General features: G+C 40.5%; 1 protein-coding gene across 19 annotated transcripts in view; it reads right to left on the bottom strand.

The window, feature by feature from the left end:
• Positions 1-20,765, bottom strand: part of PTPRM (protein tyrosine phosphatase receptor type M) — a 395,593-nt gene that overhangs the window by 53,098 nt on the left and 321,730 nt on the right. The gene's annotated exons all lie outside the window — the stretch shown is intronic.

Below are 20,765 nucleotides of genomic sequence, written 5' to 3' on the forward strand. Positions count from 1 at the left end.
ATGACTGGATTTCTCTTTAAAACAACAGAACTCCATTATGCAGCCTAAATAAGGAGGACCCAATAAAATGTGATTCAATTATAAAGGCTTTCCACAGAAGAAGAAGAAGAAGAAGAAGAAGAAGAAGAAGAAGAAGAAGAAGAAGAAGAAGAAGAAGGAGGAGGAGGAGGAGGAGGAGGAAACACTTCTATAACTAATGGCACTTGGCTAAATGGCTTTTCCTTAGGCAATACCTCTTTGCATGCAATTCATGTCCACATTTGTATTGTTAAAATCATTATTTACAATACCTCATAAGATTTTCACTATGCAGATAACCTGGTGCAACATTTGCTTAACCATAGCACTATATTATTTAATGAGGTTTATTTAAGAATTAATTCATTTGGGTTAGGAGTGCACATTCATTGGTCAACTAGGGATGAAAGTAGGCAGATAGATTTCTATCCCAGGCTGTATTTGTCACAATCAGAGCTGTTTCTCTTCCGCTACAGCTTGACCCACATTGCTTGTCTCCTATCTGCTATATGACCAGAACTAATGTAAATAATTATGTAATTAATTTCAGTGTATTTCAATGGAAAGGGGACAACTAAAACAATGCAGAAAACACTGTAAATATTTACATGATGTTTGTGGGCTAAAAAAACAAACAACAAAGGCAGCAGATACTGCTTGCATTTACTTGCATGATTTCCATTCCTGACCTCCAACGAAAATGAGAATGGCAGCAATTCCCACTCTTGTTTCCCTTTCTGATGGAATTATCTGACATCCCTGGTTAGAGTTCTGTTGCCATAGGGACTTGTTTGCGGCAGAAATGGTTTGTGCCTGCTTGGCCCCATTACCTGCCCTACCTGTGCTCAGCATAACTTATGAAAGAGCCTATATGTCTGGGCGTAGGCTCTGTACATAGAACCATGGGCATACAGTGTTCCCATGTGTACAATTTGTAGGTATGAAGGCTGTTTCAGAATTGATGCCAAAAGCACTGAGGACAGCGGTCATGAACCTGCACCTTCCTATGTATGCTCACTCTCCTCAGAAATAATAATCCTTCATTGTGAATAATATTTCCTCTAGTAAATACAACAGCAGTTGTCTGATTCTGAATGCATAAATGGTATCCTTAGGCCTGTGAGTGCTGTAGGAAAGAGCTTCCATTTCTCTGCTTCTCTCTCTCTCTCTGACCTGCCACCCACCAATATACATGCTCAGTCTCCCCTAATAAAACTTCTGAACAGGACTTAAATGCCTTATAAGATAAAGTTAAAAATTTGAATAGAAAGAACACCCTTCTCTATTTAACTATAAGTCTGACCAAACTGCGGGAGGCAGTGGAAGACAGGCGTGCTCTGGTCCATGGGGTCACGAAGAGTTGGACATGAGTATACGACTAAACAACAACAACAACAACTTTAAGAATATTTTTACTAAAACCAATTTAAATTTTAGAGACTTCTAGCAGCCTCTTCTCCTTTTAAATTCTAATGCCGGATCTTCCAAAAGGGAAGGTTTCTATATTAGGCTTATTTTGTATTAATCTGAAGAATGTACGAAGAACAACAATTCAAATTCAACTTTAGCAACACACTCCTTGGCACCGTAGTTAACTGTAACAAAGTAAATTGTCTTTCAGATTTATCTCTATATCAATGAACATAGTGAGCAGATAAGTTTTTATAATTCTCCTACACAAAGACTTCCCTAGGTTCAATGTACACATTTATGATATCATTAATGTACAAGGCATATATATATATATATATATATATATATATATATATATACACACACACACATACTATTTGTGTACCTAAAATTTACATTTGTTCTCAAGCTGTAGTTTCCCCCCTTCTTCCTGCAATAAAAAATGGTTTCAGGAGGGTTGAACAAATGCTTTCACTGAAATGTATGTGGCATTTTCAAAATAAACCCCAATTTCATTCTTTATAGTATGTAATTAAAGTGTTGTTTCTGACTATATCTGATATATTCTGCAGCAAGTCAGTGAACCATGGAAACACTCATAATAGTAGAATGTCTATAATACAATAAAATGAAACCACTCCATGAATATCAACTACTTTGCATTTTCAGAACTATTTCTGAATACAGTGTATAAGGAAATTGAACACTTCACAGACAAGCATATATTTTTCCTAAGCAAGGCACATGCCTTGTGATTCTAAAACCTTCTCCAGATCAACCTTCCCTCATCAATTTCTGAAAGATATAATTATACGTCCCAATTACACAACTCAGGAGACTGCAAGTACAAAATGGCAACAAGATATTTAAAATGAGAACTCCCTATTCCCATAAATAGGCATGTTATTACCCAGAAGGGTACCAATGTCAGAGTTATACACCATGTGCTGCAGGTTTGCCATGCAGTATGGATACAATTTTCAGAGGTTTGCTTGTCTTTTACAATTCTACTCTATAACACACAATGAAAGTGAGTCCACAATAATAAGATGGAATACCAGAACTTGTCGCATCACAATTCATGGCTGGCTTATATATTTGGCAGAATCAAGGGGTAAAGCTATTCTCAGACTGTACCATTTGAAACTGCAGGTGGGGGATTCCAGGATAAATACTACTCCATAAAATTATTCACTGAAAATAGAAAACTAGTATACCAGACAGCTGATTTCAGTTTTATCCATGAGAAAGTATTCAAACATGTTCCCCTGCAGCTTAAAATGGTGTAACCCGAGAACTGGACTCTGCTGGAAAAAAAATAACACCTTAAATTAACAAACTACCGATAAAGCCTTAAACTACCATTACAGAATCTGAAGCTGTACAGATCCTAAGTTCTCTCTATTAAAACTGTCAGGCACCCTACACCCTAGGCAAAGTTTCCCATGCAAACCATCATTTTAAGGATGCTCTGGCAAGTTCCAGCTGACAAAAAGCCCTGAAGACATGCCTATTGTGCACAACAGTTACACAAGTATCGAACAAAAACGGTATCTGTGCAGGCAAGGTTTTAGACCAGGCATAGGAAAACTCGGCCCTCCAGATGTTTGGGGACTACAGTTCCCATCATCCCTGACCACTGGTCCTTTTAGCTAGGGATGATGGGAGTTGTAGTCCCAAAACATCTGGAGGGCTGAGTTTCCCTATGCCTGCTTTAGACAAAGCCACTGCCATCTTCATGAAAGCAAAGTTATACAGAATAATGAAGAAGCCAATTCCTTATGCCACCCAGTTATGCACTGCAGTTTGAACACCCCTGAAAGCAAAAAACTACAAGGTTTTTATATTTATACCAAGACATATAACAAAAAGCATGTTGACAATTAAAATGTATGATCAATATTGTATATATATATATATATATATATATATATATATATATATATATATATATCAGAAAAAAACTGGATTGTTACGTTGCTTAGCCAAAAGTTTTTTTTTTTTTGGCAATTTTTCAGAGACGTGAAAGTGTTTGCTATTCAGTAAACATTGTCCTCACTCAGAATTGGCTTTGCTTGTTCTCAGTGGTACCATAGCCAAAACTTGTTGGCTTTGCGGCATTGCTACATACCATTTATCATGATTCCCAAATGGATGGAATTTTCCAGGTTATTACTCAATGAATTAGAGCAATTAGAAAGAAAAAATGGCACTGAAACAGCAAAAGATAAGGAGAAATTATGGCCATAAAAAGAATGGAAGAATAGTGAACATTTTCACAACTGTCCATCATCACCCCCCCCCCCCGGAAATATTTCTCCTCCTGCTCTTCCAAAAGTGCTACTTTTCACCTGGCTATAAAAATGCAGTTCTAATCGTATGAAAAGGATGCAATCTTGAACAATAAAATGGCTTTTATTTTACAAAACTAATTCAATTTTTTCTCAAATAAAATTGTCTAGTTCAATCTTTCATAGCCACCAGGGGGAAAAGCTTGATGCTCAGAGAATTCTCTATGACATGGTTCATGACAAGTCACACCTTTCCTGATAATCAAGTGGTGGGTGCCTTTGCTTATGCAGCTGAAAAGTTGCCAAAGAAGGAGGGATCAACATGCTTAGGAGAACTCAAATGTGTTTAGAAGGAGAGCAACAGAGAGACAGAGCATCTGATCTATATTTGACCTCCTGATCTAATACTCAACTGAATTTCTTTCTGGTACAACTTTACTGTAGATCTAACGGTTCTAACCTATTAGATCATATTTGGCGGAAGCACTTCATTTGTACTAAGTCTAGCCCGAGCTGAAAGACTGTACATGATGAAGAATCCAACACCAGTTCCCTTGATACTTTGTCGTAACAGTAAATCAACGCTATCACTACTTTATGCTTTATTTCTAATTTGAGATTTTCAAGGTTTAGCCATTTGTCCTCTTAATGTTTCACTCTGCTAAGATTTAGGAGTGCTCCTATACTTACTCCCCAATAAGTTACTTACATTTCCTAAGATTTAACAACATTTTCTGTTTGATGCGCTAATTTGCATAATCTACTTTTTCCAGGCCTTTTCTCATATCCCTGCAGTTTTTCAAAATATTTTATAATGAGTCAAAACTGGGAAAAAGTATCTATATCCATGTCTATATGAATGAGACTGCCGCCTTGTGGGGCTTATTTGAAACTCGCTGTGCATGGAAACTGGTCCACAAGCCAATTTATGTCCAGTGCCTTGCTCAGTAAATCTGTCCCTCCATATTACTGGGCAAACCAAGGGTGTTAGAAACATGATAAAAAAGAAATTGTTATGATACTCTGAATTCTCCATAGAATGGTTAACTAAGTAATGGTTTCTCTTATCATAGCTGTTGCCATTGCTCATTGATACCATTTTGAAAACAAAATACATCCAGGTAAAACAGAATCAGTTAATTAACCTAGTAAGTCAACATTAGAAACAGCTAGAAGCGGGGGGGGGGGGGGGAGGAAAAAAAACAAGTTGTTTCCCACAAGCAAATATTCAGCAACCGAGGGAACAGGATGCTGGGTGGAATCTACACACATATAAACAATGCTGTGTAAATGCTTTTTTAAAAAAAAATGTTTTGAAAAATACATTGAATTTGGCATAGCTCACTGTCGCCATCTAGTGTCACATTTGTATACTGCACTTTACAACACATTTAAAATGTTTTGTTTGCAGCTGTGTAGCGGAGACTCTTGTCTAGATCGGGCCATTGGCCTGATCCAGCAGGCTCTTCTTATGTTCTTAGAAAAAAAGAAAGAAGATTGTTCTCAGATTATTCCTAGTACATCATATGGTTGAATTGCTTACTTGCATTTTGTTCCAATATTGGATGAACAACCTCCACTTCTATAAAGACAGGCCATTTTACTGTCTGTCCTACCTAGTTCATATAATATTGGTAAGCTTGACAATATAAGTGTATGATCATGCCTTTGTAATCAGAAAGAATAACATATTTTATGTACTCAAGGATAAAGTTTGGAAAAAATTACTTCTTCTCTCTCCCCTCCAGGTTAAAGCACATGCAATCAGATGTGCTGAGATTAATCTTGTATCCTGATATAATAATTAACTAATTTGATTATTATGCCAAAAAACATTTCCCAAGTTGTGTAAATTCTCTGCCTAGAGCAGAGGTAGGGAAACTGAGGGATAAGCGCCTTCCCTGACTGGCATGTGTCCTTAAACTCTGATAATGCTGCATAGTGATCGGTGCATGAGGGTGTGTAGAAACTAGCCTATTATACAAACGTCAATTTACATCCATGTCTCTGCCCACTGTCAGACAGTGGGGAAAGCTCAGGTGAGTCAACGGCTTCAGATAGTGGCAGAAAGGCATCCCTGGACAGGTACTGACTCACTGCTGCTTGCCAGGGTGGCACCAGGGGGCCCAAGCACATACATAAAGCAAAAAAGGGGTAGCAAGGACTCTCAGGAATCAAACTACAGTAAATGCATTCTGAGGATCCTTCTGGCATTCATTAAGTCAGGGAACAGATTTTGAATGAGGACTATGTTCACCATATTGCCCCCAGAGACAGAAATGGTAAATTGGTTAAAAGAAAATCAGATGGCTCAAGGAAAGGTAAAAAAAAAAGGTTCAGGTGCAATGCACCTTTGCAAATTGGCTGCCTGCCTTCTCCATTTATGTGGGGGTAGGCTTATGCAGGCAATGAAAGAGGATCTGATTAGCCTTCCTGCAGGCATACAATGGGGTCTCTCTCTGGCAGGCCCTGCTAGTCACATGCCAGGACTACCAGGTTCATTCAGATGCCTCAGGCAGCCTGGGCTTTGGGGTTTACTTCAGGGGTTACTGGTGCTCCAATCCATGGAGAGACTGGAGGGGATCACTCTGATCTCACCTTCCTAGAATTATTCCCCATCCTGTAGACAATATTGAGCTATGTGGACCAATCACCTGACAAGTATAAGTCAGTTCTACCTGTCCATATGGTGAAGGGGATCTGAAGGATTTCTGTGAAGAACTGTCAAATGACAGTTCTGTAACTAGTATATTTATAAATCCAAGGTACCGGTAAGAGTAAATAATTCGTTTTAATTCTTTGTCTGAATATACATTTGGATATATTGAGGAATGAATCATATTTAGCTGACACACAAACACAGCTGCTGACTCTAGAGAGCCAGAGCCAGTTTTAAGCATTAAGAAGGAAAACATATTGGCTTAATCCAACATTCTATCCATCCAAGTGTCACTTCCATAATACTGATTTGGCATTAGATTGTTGTCATCATTACTTTATGATTAGATCAACAGCAGAGTGGAGAACACAAATGACAGCTTTAACAAAAAAAAGCCTAACTAGAAAACAAAATCAGTACTCACATAAACAATATGGTTAACTTCAAATGATTTTAAAGCACATTTATATATGTTTTCTATCAAAGGCCTATTCTGATATTTTCCCTATTTTGTTTTCCACCAATGAAGGATCCATAATTGTGAAATAATTTTGGCTAGTCCTATTGGTAACTTCCCTGTCTATTACAACCTTTGTATGAATGTGGCTATTCAGGGACTACTACTCTGCCGCCCCCCGCTGCCCCCCAGTTCTGCTAATGACATTGGTGAAATCTGCAAAGGTGAAGGGGGTTTACGTGTGTGAAAGAACCTTGGAATATTCATACTTATTAATTTTTTGAATGCTTTAATAACAAATTTGTTAATTTGGATTTCAACACATTTAACTTTGTTGCTAATTAACAAAAAAAGTACCAAATGCTCCCATGAGGAATATTGCTTTCAGATGCATGTGGAAGGAATCAAGATACTCCCATCGCTTGACCAAAATAATAAACAGGTTGCGGGGGTGGGGTGGGGAGACAGCATACTAGACTGCCAGAACTACTTGAGGAATATTCACTACTTCATCATAGTAAGGCATGCCAAGTGAAAACAGACTCTCTTCAAAGACGGTATGAATTATAAATTGCTGCCCGTTTAATCAATTATACTTTAATGCTTTCAAAGTTGTTTGAATATCCAAAGCTAACAAATGCTAATCTTATACTGGTCTAATAAAATCGGGGGTTTCATCTCTCTCTCACACCCACACACAATTTTACACACTCTACAATGATAAAAATAACCACAAAGAGCAAATATCTAATGCAATAAAAAACAACACTTCCTTAATTCAGTTAAAAGGTAAAGGTAAAGGACCCCTGACAGTTAAGTTCAGCCGCAGACGACTCTGGGGTTGCGGCACTCATCTCACTTTACAGGCTGAGGGAGCCGGCGTTTGTCCGCAGACAGTTTTTCCGGGTCATGTGGCAAGCATGACTAAGTCGCTTCTGGTGCAATGGAACACCAAAACCAGAGCAGCGCACGGAAACGCTGTTTACCTTCCTGCTGGAGTGGTACCTATTTATCTACTTGCACTTTTGGCGTGCTTTCGAACTGCTAGGTTGGCAGGAGCTGGGACTGAGCAACGGGAGTTCATCTCGTGGCAGGGATTCGAACCGCCGACCTTCTGATTGGCAAGCCCAAGGCTCAGTGGTTTAGACCACAGCACCACCCGCGTTCCTTTTAATTCAGTTAGAATACATTTTTTCCAGCAGGAGGCAAAAGTCCAAGAAGCTAAGAGGTTTACATACATTTAGCATTTCTATCTGCTTTTTCCCCAATACAATTCCCCAACAACTGAGCTGCCAACATTTGAGAGCTCAGTGGCACATCTGCAGAATGCTCACTTACAGGATGCCTGCAGAGGGAATAGCAAGACATGTGCAAGCATCATAGCCAAGACACCAAGTAACTCCCTCATGAAATCTGCAGGAGTCACCCAGAAGTGTCTCCTGCCCTCATTCACATAGAATAAGTAGGCAAGTCTTCAGTATTTCTAATATGCTCCTTTTTAAATGTTGTGTGTACTTAAAAAAATATGAACATACTGTTTCTCTGGAGAATATTATTATTTCCTCGCATTGTAGATTTATGTAACATACCCTTTTAAAGAACCAGGAACTTAAATTCAAGTCATAGAATATTTTCTTTTAAAAAAATGAATAAAACTTTAGCTGAAGTATTTATTTTCTGCAAGCGCCCATAAAACGAACATTTTAAAATTGAGTTCCTAGAAATATTTCCTTTGTAAGGCATTGAAATGAAATGCCTGACATCTGTTTCTCATTAAATCCATTAGAGATTGCTTGAAATAATGTACACAGCAATTATCTGCTAACAATGCTGCATACTTATTAGCGTACTAAGATGCTGCCCTATGACCCATGAAAGTGAGGGGGGCTTGCATGTACTCATATTTAAGTTGCATTCGTAAGACCATGTGGGAATGTAATAAATGCTGTAGAATCCTGTGGCTGTTGCCTCCCAGCAAGCTACTAGCCAGACACATGTATCTGCTGCCAGGTTCATGATTTAACTTTTGTCAAGCCACTGCACAAAACTCTTAAACTCTTTTTTTGTTTTGTTTTTGCAGCCATGCACCAAAGGAAGAATTTTGTGTCTGGTGGTGGAAACATCTGCTCATTTGCCATAGGCTAGGAACCAAATTAAAGGACGCCTGCTTCTTGGGAGAAAACCAATGACAAACCTAGACAGCATCTTAAAAAGCAGAGACATCACCTTGCTGACAAAGGTCCACATAGTTAAAGCTATGGTTTTCCCAGTATGGAAGTGACAGCTGGACCATAAAGAAGGTTGATTGGCGAAGAATTGATGCTTTTGAATTATGGTGCTGGAGGAGACTCTTCAGAGTCCCATGGACTGCAAGAAGATCAAACCTATCCATTCTTAAGGAAATCAGCCCTGAGAGCTCACTGGAAGGACAGATCATGAAGCCAGTGGCGGAGTAAGGCTCCACAGTACTCGGGGTGGCAAAGGAAATGCCCTGGGGGCGGGGCGCCATGATGTCACAATGTGACGTCGCGACGCCCCGCCCCGGAGCGTTGCCACTCCTGCCACTCCCCACGCTGCTGGTCACCTCGGGAGCAGCAGTGCTGCATGGACGGGGTGCTCGCTCGGCCGTGCGCTGTCGCTCCTGGGGTGACGGAGGGAGTGGCAGCGCTTGGGAATGGCGGTAGGGGCTGCCGCTTGTCACCCCCACGCACCGCCGCTCGCTCCGTCGCCCCGGGAGCAACAGCACATGGCCGAGGGAGCACCCCGTCCGTGCAGTGCTGCTGCTCCCAGGGTGACCAGCGTTGCGTGGGGAGTGGCGGGAGGGGCCGCCGCTTGTCACCCCCACCCGCCGCTTGTCACCCCTGTCACTCGGGGCATACCGCCCCCACCGCACCCCCTAGCAACGCCCCTGCCTGAAGCTTAGGCTCCAATACTTTGGCCACCTCATGAGAAGAGAAGACTCCCTGGAAGAGACCCTGATGTTGGGAAAGATAGAGGCACAAGGAGAAGGGGACAACAAAGGATGAGATGGTTGGACAGTCACTTCCGGCGGCGACGCCATCGCCGGGTGGTCGAAGGCTGCTTCGGGTCTGAAGCGCCTTGTCCATCCCGGGGGTTAGGAGCCGCGCTACCGCAGCGCGCGGCTCCGGTTGGGGTGCGGGAAGAGCGTCCCGCACCCTGGGCTCCCCGGCTGCGCCCGCGGAGGCTCTGAACCCTTCCCCTGCCCCCCTGTAAAGGGGGAGTGGGGGTGAAGGGACAACGGAGCCGGGCTTACGGGGATATGCCCCAACCGGGATGCAAATGCGGCGGCAAAGCCCGCGGTGAGCGTCTAAGTTCTACCTGTGAAGAATGGAGCTAAAGGAACCCGGTGGTCGTGAGTAAATAATCTTGGCAGAAATCGTGTTTTTGGAACGATCCGGGGGGAAGGAGAAAGGCAGCCTGCCTCCCTCCCTTCGAGCCTAAGAATTTAACCAATTTGAGGGATTGCTGCCACAGAACTGGTTATAAAGTATCTAAAAACGATACATGAGACTGGCAAACTTTTTTCTTGGGAAGCTAACTAGCGGAAAATATCTCTATTTAAAGTTGCGGTGTTTGCGCTCCAGCTTAGGAAAATGGCGACGAACAAAGAGACAGGGGAAGAAATATGATACCCACTTCCTCCTCCTCTGCCAGTATGCTGGGTTTCGTCCTTGAACTGGTATTGAACTCTGGACTAACAGATGAACAAAGGCTCACTGCCTTGAAGGTGGAACTACTTTACAGAAAAGTTAAAGTCTTGTGTGGGGGTCTGAAATGGAACCAACTGCCCACAGAGGAGGCTAACAAAACTTTTGACACTTTGGAAGAAAATCTTGTCAAAGAGCTGAGAGGATGGATGGAAAGATGGGAAGAAATGAATGAGCTACTTCGGAGAAGAAATTCGCTTGTTGGGGGTGGCAGCCCCAAGGCGATGTCAAGATTTGCTATATCCAGTCCCCGAGGTGTGAGCTCGGGGGCCAGGGACAGAGAATTAAGGTATATACAAGAAGAAAAGGAATGCTACAAAGAACCGGAGAAGCTGAGAGAGGGAGAGTTGGATACCTCGGAGCTCGTGGCAAGGAGAGCTTTGGACTGTGCCTGGATCTGTGGACGTTGGGAGAGGGAAGTTGCATGGAAGTTCAGTGCTGATGCCATCAGGAGAAGAAGAATGGACAGAGGGGGTGTGGGGTGAAGTATTAAGTAAAATCTAAAGCAATCTGTTATGGTATTTTGAAATCGGAGGGTGAACACTGTCAACAATAGTTTGTTTTATTATTTGTTTGAACATGAAAAGAGATATTTCAAGTTTCTATGTTATTAGCAGCAGTTCAAAGGATAGAAGAGATAGATTTGCTGAGGACGATTTGTGAGGATTTATGAGGATGTAGTATAAATAAAGTCAATTTAAGTGGTTTAAGTTTATAGATTAAGACGATTAAGATTAAGATGAAGATTAAGATGAATGTTTTATTTTATATATATAATTAAGTTTAATTTTTTAAATGAAGAGGTTAAAAAGTAGATTATGGATATAAACTCGAAGGTGAAAAGGCAGGGGAAGTCAACTGTCAAGATTGGAAAAAGAAATTTTTTTTTTGAGATGTCTAATTAAGAAGAAAAATCATGGCAATTTTTGTATTAGATGTGTAATTGTATTTGTTTTGTATGTGTATAAATGTAGGTGTGGTTAAGGTTGTATGTTGTTATAAGTAAAAATGTTAATAAATTCTTATAAAAAAAAAAGAGATGGTTGGACAGTGTTCTCAAAGCTACCAACATGAGTCTGACCAAACTGCGGGAGGCAGTGGAAGACAGGAGTGCCTGGCATGCTCTTGTCCATGGGGTCACTAAGAGTTGGACACAACTAAATGACTAAACAACAACAAGGAACCAATACAGAGAGTTTCCATTTTTTCTTTTGACAGTGCTACTGTGCATTTAAGAGATGCATGCAAGTAGGCACAATTTTCCTGTTACTCCGTCTGCATCCTGCTTGTCTTACCGCCTTAAGAGAATAGGTGCTCCCCCACCCCAAAAACTGGCAAACGTAACTACATATGTAAATGCTGATGTGAATAGGCCCTTTAAGTCTTTTTCTTCCAATAAATGTAGTGTAGGTCAGTGAGAGCCGCTGAGTAACGTGCTGCTGTGTTAGGCAGGAGAGAAAAACTGAGGAAGCCGGACCTATTTCCCAAAGATCTTTGCTTCTGCCTGTGTCAACTGACAAAATATGTCCCACTTCATCAGCTATGGGGTTCCATGAAGTAAATTGATCAGGGCGCTTTCTCCAATCCCAATTTTCTGTGTTCCTCAATGTATTTTCACACATATCCAGTATGTTAATAGATTTGTGAATCATACTGTGCTATAATCTTGACTTTCTAAAACAGCAACAGCTTTAATCAAACTGAGATGTCTTTCTAGTTGGGATTTAAATTCATCCATAAATAAGCCAGTCTCTTTTAATGGGAAAACAGAGTCTACAAAAAAGTGTGTGTGTGAAGTCAGATGAATACTAAATTTTAAAATTGCTTAAGAAGAAGACATGCTTACAAAACCTGTTCTTTGTCACTGATAAATGTTTCACCAAGACTTCTGATCTCCTAAGACAAATGCATCATAAATTTATATGGGCATGCTTTAAAAATACAACAGATAAACTAAAGTTAAATTAGACAGATTTCATGGCTAAAATAGCTTAATGTGATTCAAAATGTATTATTTAGCCAAGAATATTATTTTAGTTATAAAAAAGCAATAGACTGAAATATCTAATTATCTAAAGATAAACAAATACAATTCATGCAATATGTAAAGGGTGCATTTATAATTAATAGTGAACATTGTAATTGCAAGTAAAATCATTTGCATAATTTACAAGTAAATAAATGGATGTTTAATGGTCTTATAATAAAATATAAAAGAAGTTATATTGCTTTTGCATCCAATAAAATTAATGCACGCTATCCATATGAATGAAAGATGTTGATTTCTGTGTGCATTAATAGAATCAGCTTGTTTTGAAAATAGAGCTAAAAAGACAGCCATTTAAAAGGAATGTAACATATGAAGAAACTAGTATTATATATGATCAAAAATTCAGTGCCATATTTCAATAACACATATATCAAGCCAGCAGCCATTGCTTTGCAGGTTGCCTATTACTTCATCATATCAATTCTTTACTGTATTGAATTTATCTGTCATATATAATTGAAAGCACACTGTCTTCAAACAAACCTCTTTGTTTCTATACAAGAAGACAAATTGTCCAAAGACCCATACAACATACAGACGCACAGCAGAATATTGATGAACATAATAAAAAAATAGTATCCAGCTATATTACTATGAATAAAAAGAGGTAAAAGACCCTTGGATGGTTAAGTCCAGTAAAGGTGACTATGGGGTTGCAGCGTTCATCTCGCTTTCAGGCCGAGGGAGCTGGCGCTTGTCCACAGACAGTTTTTCGGGTCATGTGGCCAGCATGACTAAACCACTTATGGCATAACGGAACACCGTGACGGAAACCAGAGCACTGTGGCCTAAACCACTGAGCCTCTTGGGCTTGCCAATCAGAAGGTCAGCGGTTCGAATTCCCATGATGGAGTGAGTTCCCATTGCTCTGTCCCAGCTCCTGCCAACCTAACAGTTTGAAAGCATTTCCGTGCGCTCTGGTTTCCATCACAGTGTTCCGATATGCCAGAAGTGGCTTAGTCATGCTGGCCACATGACCCGGAAAACTCTCTGTGGACAAACGCCGGCTCCCTCACCTGAAAGCGAGATGAGCGCCGCAACCCCATAGTCACCTTTGACTGGACTTAACTATCCAGGGGTCCTTTACCTTTTTTATACTGTGAATAACATGCTAGATAGACATCTAACTTGATGACTACATGAATGCTATCCTAGTAAAATTGCTCTTCCTGGTCTGTGTTGACAATTTCAACCAAAATGCACCCAAAGATAACTATGACTTGTAAACAATGCAGTGCTAAGTAAGTATCCCGTCAGTGCATATGATGTACATTTCTGAAAAGGAACTTTCCTCCCCACCACAAAAAATGTGTTCCTGTACCTCCTGCTGAGCAGATTTGGGGAGGGAACAGAATGCAGAGGGTGGGAGTCCTGCTATGCAATCATAAATCCTTGTGCTGCTGTGAACTGCACTGGAAACAAGCCTTGCAATCCAATGCTTTCATGTAGCTTTATGGGATTTACTCTTGAGTATGAGTCCTGCCAGGCTTGGGCATGGAGTGACAGGTGAAGATAGGGGGGGGGGAGAGGAAGAGGAATGACTGAGACTGAAGAACAGAGGTTAGAGAAGGCAGGTACTTCTATCTTCCAATAAATAGCTGTTCTGGATGGGGAAGCAGGGCTCTTTACTCCCTTCCCAACTAACGGGGACAGAAGAGCACCAATGGAATATAGGGAGGGCCTTAATCAACTGTTCAAGATGCAGGAACCAGTGTTTGAAGATATTTTTGGCCGTGGGGGGGGGCTGTTCACCCAGGACCCAGCGACGTTTTCATTAATTGGAACAGACATCCTCCCCAACACAATGCAGGTCTGCATCATCAAAAGATCAAAATTCTCAAAACACTCTCACAGGGGGTTTGTGAGTAAGCTAACCTTCACATTTAAAAGATTGGGAGATAGGTGTACTGACCCACTGGAATGACTTCATTGCTTCTGTCATCCTTGTCCTGATCTTGGATTCCCTAAACTTGGGCTTCTTCTTCTATCTAGTCCAGCTACTAATGCCTTTCCTTCACCTAGCCTAAACGTTGTGGCTGCTGTGACATTACCGGTACACACCTTTACTCTGCCTCAGTAAAGATGTCTTCTGTACTCTTAAGTTGTTGTGCTCTAAACAGGAGGCAGGACAATATGGATAGGATTTTTTTCTTGAAAATTACCTGTGTCATGTCCCCTGCCTCAAGGTACCATTGTTGCCCTCAAGCAAACCTTTACTCCCCAAATGAGTTCTCACCTTAGGATGACCCGGAGGCCTGGGCAGTGGTGGAACAAGCCAATCGGGCACCTGGGGGTGGTCACGTGTGTGTCCTGCACCCATGGGGCGGGGCCAGCCGCCCATGGGGCGGGGCAGGGCGAGCCAGGGCAGGACGCTCCATGGGGCCACTGAAGAATCTGCCTACCTCCTCCTGCCTACCTACAGCTGAGGGGGAGGCAGCGGACGGGCCATTTGGGGCAGTGCAGAGCCTGCAAACGCCCAAGCCACCGCATCACTCTCAGGAGAGACGGGTGGCTCAGGTGCACTGCAGGCCCCACGGTGATTGCCACCCAGCATTTTGTCACCCCTCTTGGAGGTGACACCCAGGGCGACCTGCCCCCACCGCACCACCCTTCCTCTGCTCCTGGGCCCGGGTATTACAAGAAAGTCCTAGATCAGGCTCGATTTGAAAACAGATTCCAAGTGATGCCCATGGCGGCCTTAGGTGGCCATTACAATAGGGTTCCATATGATGACAGACTCTGCATATGTAGCCAACCACAGGTAGAGGGCATAATGCATTACTTGTTAACCTGCCCTTTGTTTAGGGATACAAGAGATCAATTCCTGAAACCTTTGCCAGTTCCTGGAAGCAGGCTATGGCAAAAATGGTTCACTTTCTTTTGAGGGACGCTAACAATTTTTTTTATACATAAAGTGGCACTTTATGCTCTGGCTGCAAGAAACATAAGAAAGAGAGATGGACATTATTGTAACAAGTTGTGCTGGTGATTTGGAGACACAATGGAAGTTAAGCTGGGTATGAGATAACAGGTGACACTTATTATCTCTGATGCCCTTTCTTTAAACACTTGATGCCTTGTATTATGTAATTATTGTTTGCAGTTTGGCAAATTGTAATAAACTTTTTATGGCCTTTGGTTAATACAGTAAACCCGTTGATGATCTCAGTAGTTGCAAACACAATGTAACTTTTTTGAGTTATCCTGCTGGGGTAATGGGGCATGCATGTGATTTGAGAACAGGAGCAGGCTAGACTCTCATAGCTGCACAACCAAGCGCTATCTACAGATTCCGCTTGACTATGTTAAATACCAGTGCTAATATTTTGCTTTTCATTTTCTTTTATTGACAGGTGAAACCATTAAACAGAGAATTAATTTTTTGGAGATGTCCGTGGAGGAACTAATTAGCAATGTAACACACAAACATGGGAAAACAGCATAATTCCAAACTGCAAAAATCAGTGACTATTAAGGTCAATTCACTTTGCTAACTTTTAAACCAAAATGTTACTGTTTGTTTGAATCATATTAACTAGTGTTTTTGTTTAAAATGGTGATAGAGACTTGCATGCAGCCAAACCAAATATAACTGTATTCATAATTTTTTGTTATTTTTTTGCATAAATGTTATGTTGGACAATACAGTGATGTATAGTATGATCCTTCCCATTTCCCCCTTCCCTAAATGGTACTATGTACAGGGTTTCCCAAACATGGGTCTCCAGCTGTTGGGAGTAAATTACACTGAATTTATGGTGAGGATTGCACTGTTAGTTACTATTATGGAAAGGCAGAAGGGGAGCAGCTATAGGAGGATTCCTAAATTAGGCATAGCCCTAAGGACTTGTCTTGGTTAAGACTAGGAGAACCAGGAAGGGGAAGAGTTCACATGCTAAGTGTTATTGTTCACAATATTGTGAGCAAAAGTTGGGTGAGATTAGGGACACAGAAAATGTATAAGAGAGAGGGCTACTTGTCTGGGGAGCAAGATGAAGCAAAGTATAGAATATCTGTTCTAATTTGTATTAGCACTGTTACGTATGAGGTTATGTTTCTGAGGGAGGTTCGTAATATTGCCTATTAACAAATAGCAGAACAACAAGTACATGGTTCACAGACTTAGTGGTAAGGCAAGGGTATGAAAATAAGACTCAGACTCAAGGTAGGATATGTGAATGAGGAGCAAGGAAGGATTATCTCATCTCTTGCTAAAGGGAGCTGTGCTTAACAATGCCTATTCATTTATTATGTGACTATTATTTTAGCAATGGTTTTTTTAAAAAAATTTATTAGTTCTGTTTCTGTCTTGGTGAGGCTCTACTGACCAGATGTTTGTGAGTTTACTCCTGAACTGAGAAGTAGTAGTTTGCATTCTGGAAGAACCCTCTTCAGGTTCAGTGGAACAAACATAAATACATGTGTCCCACTGCAGCACCAGCCAAAAAACGAGTAACATGACTTCCTTCCACTGCTAATGTTCTTTAATAAGTTACCTCCCATTTCAGCTATAGTGAGGAAAGAAATTGTAGAGGACAAGGAAGACCTTGGCAAGGAAAAAAGAAGGGATGGAAGTACAATGAAGATACAGCCACAGAGGCTGTTAAACAAAATATTAATGACAACCCAAGTAATGCTTGACGTGAGAGCCAACAACATTATTGACTGTGGTGGCATCCAAGGAAAGGCACACAGGTTCCGTCTTGTCTGTCCCCCACTGCCTGCTTCATGCTACTGTGTAGCACATTGGGGAAGTGCACCAGGTTCTAGTGCTGTCATTGTTCTGCCATGCATAAAAGGGGATCTCCAACTGGTGTGGCCATCAAACCCAGGTCAAATCCCCAATCCATAATCTCAAAGTTTTCCAGACCCCACCACAAATTGATTCAAAAACAGAAACAAGGGGTGAAACTGAAAAATAAATCACATGTAGTTCCATTGCAGATAGGTTTCCCTTGTTATTAGTAAAATAACATACACATGGTTTAGGCAACTGACAGACAAAGGTGCAAGGATGAGACACAAGGAAGTTTTCTCTTACAATAGTAAACAGAAAATTCAAAGTTCCAGTGAGGATCCCTAGGTTTGCAGATACACCTTGCTCATTTCTTCTTTAATCTCACTACTAACACTCTCTTCCCGGAACCCACTATTTTCTGTCCACATGTTTACCTGAATTATTTATCTTCTCACATATTTATTTGTGCACGAAGGACTGAAATAGGCACTGCTGCAATGTGATTTCTTACATACTTAACTGTAAGGGTAATGAACAAAATCTAATTGTAAATGTAATGAACAATGCAAAAAAAAAAAAGATGAAGCAACAACAACCCCAGCATATAATTCACTGTGCAAGGAGAAAAAAGAGGCTGCTGAATTTCAACTTTTTCATGTGACATGAAACAAAGGACAAAACTAATTGGTCAACAAGCAGGGTGGAATATTGGTGAGCAGGAAGCCGACTGAAGAAGGAGCGCTCCTGCGGCTGCTTAAATGCAGCCAGACCCCGTCCCCCAGCCAGCCCTATTGGCTGGGGGGCTAGGCGTGGCAGCAGAGAAAGGGTGATGCAGGGGGCCAAACACGCCCACCTGCTAGCGCGGGAGCCAGCTCCTGCTTGCAACTCCTCCCCTTGGCAAGGAGAAGAGGTCTTCCTAACTCCACCCACTACATAAAACAGTAATATACTGGTAATTTCCCAAACACTTCAGGGACATATTGACAAACTTCACCCTAATCAACCTAGCTTGAGGATGTAAAGATAAGATAACAACCAAAGTTAAAATGCATGTCTGGACTCAGCAGAATACAGCCCCATGCCCACCCAAACTTCAGTCACAAAGTAGACCAACATGATGCCATTTGTTCAATACCAAAGCGCTGGTGGCATTTTCTGATGTCTCCAAATAATAATTTTATGGCAGTTAACATTCCCCTCCCACAACACTAGTGAATGGGGATAGTCATTAAGAATGCTAGAGTTTAAGGCAATGAAAGAGAATGGGAGATATGGGAATATTGTTTATTTAGGAACAGCCGTCTTGTTCATTGTAGAAGAGAACTAGTGAACAGATGGCTGTAGATCTGATGGATCTCAGAAGATACTGAATTGAGTTTGTTGCAGAATTATTTAATGTGCAAAACTGCACGAATGTACTCTTATTAATAGAGGATAGAACTGTTCAGTAATTATCTGTTTACATGCAAATTGGAAACCACAAAAGTGGAATTTCTACAAGAAATTCATCCTACTGAATGGATTGTTCCCTGCTTTAGAGTAAATAGCTAATGATTGTGTGTGTGTGTGTGTGTGTGTGTGTGTGTATGCTTTGACTCATTAACTGTTTCTTGAAAACTATCCGTTAGTTTTTTTAAACATGACTTTTATTAAACTTCAACCACAAATCTTAATAAATTAAATATATGAAAGCATTATATGCAATAAATAACTATAATAATAGGAGAAAGGAAAAACTAACTACATTGTTTTATATAATAATCATTGGCAGCACCGAAAATGTACCTTCCTTTTTTTTCAAAACCTATGAAACAAAAAAAGGACAAGAATGGTAAGGAGCGTTGAATTGGTGATTCAAATGAGAAATCATGTATAGGACCAGAAAAAGGGCATGCCTTAACTCATGCCTGCATCTGGCAGGAGTGCATTTATATTATGGGAGGGACTCCACAAATGAGATATAGGGAAACTAGGATGCTATGGGTTTCTGTTTAGGGACTAGATTGGTTGCAAGGGACATATTTTGAGTGAGCTTGTACATGATCATGGTCTCCCAAATTTTATTTAGCCATTATTAAGGTTTTATTTAGCCACTGGTAGGCTGATAGGAATTTCCAGTTCCTGTCTGCAAAAAGTTTGTTGCAAACCAAATTGTTGGAAGATATCTTTATGAATGTAGCAAGAGTCATCTTGCACGCAGCAACTTGAGGGCTAACATATGTTTACAATAAATTTATTCTCATGCATAATAAATATTTATTGTCCTTCATGGGATTTACCTATGAGCACAGGACTTAATGATATTATTACATTATTTATTAACTTAATTTGTAAACTACTTTTCAACTAAAAAAAATTGATAATTTCTCAATAAAATCTCCAACCCACATGTAAAAACCCACAGAGTAAATATTGCTATAAACAATTAGATGCGCATGTGGGTAAGAAAGAAGGTTGTTATCATTGCCACATAAAAAGTTTAATATACCAGTAAGTAAATAGGAACCTAACAAGACAAAATAGGATTTATCTCATTTTGTTATTTTTTTGTAACCTGCTTGGAATATTTCTTTTATATAAAAAAGCAACCTTGAATTGCAGTGATCTCCTATGCAGATTCCCTTTTGATTCCAATTTGCATATGGGTAGTGCTACATCCATATGGATTTGTCTAATGCAATTTTACAAAATCATCATCACATGAAATGAGAGAGAGAGTTCATTTTTAATGGGTGCTCAGGAGAGACAATGCACACTATAAAAAGTCTATTTATACTATTACCACTTATTTAGGAACTTTAGGATGCTTCCTCTTGACCAGCTTTTTACTAGCTTACCTCCCTTACTTTCCCCATTTCCAACTCAGTATCTAATGAAGTAGGTTGGTGTCTATGAAAGTGTCTGGCTGTTTTTTTAAAAGTCCCTGGATGCCGTCAAACTGTTTTCTTTCTAAACCTTACCATAATCATTATCTCAATCATTATTGTAAACAGAGAAGCAAGAAAATAAGTAGTACGTGCATTTCCAGATGTATCAACACGGCTTGCTAACATCCCCTATTTTCATTCAATGTTCCAAACTTCTTTTGGTTTTGGTCATTATTTATACTCTATACAACAGAAATAACCTGTAGTGATGACTACAATTGAGTGACACAGCTGGTGCTCCAGAATATGAAATAAGAACACTTGAAGAGAGTGCAGGTTGGTGGTGCAATTTGGATGTGTCATGTCACAGCAGACTTTGTAGAACAACAATGCCAGCTAGGCCCTGTAAATGGCTACATCAACCACTACAACCCCCCCCCCAGCTTTTCTGCATGGATCACACTGTTTTCAGAAAATAAAGTTGCTTTTAAGTATTTTATTATGAATAAAAAATAATGTGCTGCCCAATGAAGACAAACTATCA

Source organism: Lacerta agilis, chromosome 7, assembly GCF_009819535.1.
Source record: "Lacerta agilis isolate rLacAgi1 chromosome 7, rLacAgi1.pri, whole genome shotgun sequence".
In the NCBI taxonomy this organism is placed as follows: Eukaryota; Metazoa; Chordata; class Lepidosauria; order Squamata; family Lacertidae; genus Lacerta; species Lacerta agilis.